General features: G+C 41.6%; 1 pseudogene; it reads left to right on the forward strand.

Annotated features, from left to right (window-relative positions):
* Positions 1-407: 407 nt before the first annotated feature.
* On the forward strand, positions 408-773 carry LOC149201602 (N-terminal acetyltransferase A complex auxiliary subunit NAA15 pseudogene; annotated as a pseudogene).
* The last annotated feature ends 1,163 nt before the right edge of the window (positions 774-1,936 follow it).

The raw sequence follows: 1,936 nt of genomic DNA on the forward strand, positions 1-1,936 counted from the left end.
TCGCCATGTGCGCTAAAATGTTATGGTTGATGCCTGCAAGTGTCGAAAGAAACACCAGGTAGATGAGTTTGTCAAGACAGGATTTAGATCGGAGATTTCCAAACCCTTTTCCATGTTGACTACTCTGTCTACTGGATCTGATTTGGGAGGTTCATCTACAGACAATATGGCAAACACGCTACCTCAGGAAATGTGTTTACCAATAAATCGCCAAAGCTTCCTAGCAAGCACACGGTTGAAACTTTTGTAAGGAAGAATTTCGCTATGAATGAGCTACGGAGTATGGGAAAGCATCGACAGGTTAAACTCAAATGCAGAGATTTGTCACAAATCTATCATTAGAAAAATAGAGTCCGATGCTCTAGCCTCCTGATATATTGTCAATGAAGGGTTTGATTTATAATTGCATGGACCGTAAGACAAAAGCTTATGAGCTTGTTCGGCATGGCTTAAAGAATGATGTGAAAAGTCATGTTTGTTGGCATGTTTATGGTCTTCTCTACCGTTCAGATAGGGAGTATAGTGATGCAATCAAAAGCTATAGAAATGCTCTTAAGATTGATCCAGAAAATATTGAAATTCTACGGGACCTTTCTCTTCTACAGGCACAAATGCGAGACTTGTCAGGATTTGTGGAAACAAGACAACAACTATCAACTGTGAAGCCCAATCACCGTATGAACTGGATTGGATTCGCTATTGCACATCACTTGAACTTGGATCCAAGAAAAGCTGCTAAAATTTTGGAAGCATATGAGGGGACACTGAAATAGGACTATCCTCCCTATAATGAACGCTATGAACATTCTGAAATGCTTCTATACAAGATCTCTCTTCTTGGGGAATGTGGGGACTCCAGAAAGAGCACACAGAGTTTATTCTAAATCAACTATCTCAACCTATCACGATTCCTCAAATCACAATGAAGCCTTATCTCAAATAAATAATAATCTTCTGTCTGCGTCAAGGTTTTGGGCTCAATTTTCATTCCATATTTTGCAGCAATTATGGATATACCAATTTCAGATTCAAAGGATAAAGGTGGTTCCTGTTGAAATTTCTAAGTTTGACACATCAGAAATCCCTACTAAATTATCTGGTTTATTTTCTCTTACTTGTTCTTTTCATTAACAAGTTATTTATAGATATAAATACCAAAAATAAATACAAATGCAACCCTAGCACATATACAGATCAACCACTGAAATAACTGAGACAAACACACAAGGGACACCGTTATTTTTGGACAATCGTCCCCGGAATAACCCAATGCGGGAAAACTGGTGCAACAAATATGAGGGTTTTATTATTATGCAGTTTCTAAATACAACTAGGATGCCAGAAATGGCTCACCCAACAGAGAATGTCCTCGGCAATAATACCTCTCCTCGGAGGCAGATATTCCGGCTGATTAGTCATTGGTTGAATGATCCCACAACAACTACGGCAACTTCTTAGCTGGACAGCGAAATCTGCTCCAAGCTTCTCCACTGCTCCGTGTCACTCTAATAGGGATTGCGTCACCTTCTCAGCTCACCAACACTCAGTCTGCCCCACGTAGAATCACTGAATGCTACCTCTTGGCCCTACATCAGCTTTGCTAGCCTCTGCACAACTACTAGTGCCTCTGCGTCAGCCTCTTGGCTCTCTGCGTCAACCCTCTGACCCTCTGCATCACCCACACTGGCCTCCTCAACCTCTGCGTAAGTCCCAACTGCCCCTCCCTGGAACTATCTCTGCTATGTATTCTCGGCCTCGTGCCAAACTGCCCCTCGTTGCAACAGATCACTGGTTCGATTTTCTTAGCAAAACCCTGCTCCAGAAAATCAAACTGACTAATCAATTTGGTGTATCTCCAACTAACCCTCAAGCCTCCTCTTATACTTTTCCTGTTGACGATTCAACGACCGAGATTAAGTCCCTAATCAACGGCTAA

The sequence above is a fragment of the Pinus tabuliformis genome, chromosome 2_1, assembly GCF_031772625.1.
Source record: "Pinus tabuliformis cultivar Carrire ecotype Pingquan chromosome 2_1, CPIR1, whole genome shotgun sequence".
NCBI classification, from domain to species: Eukaryota; Viridiplantae; Streptophyta; class Pinopsida; order Pinales; family Pinaceae; genus Pinus; species Pinus tabuliformis.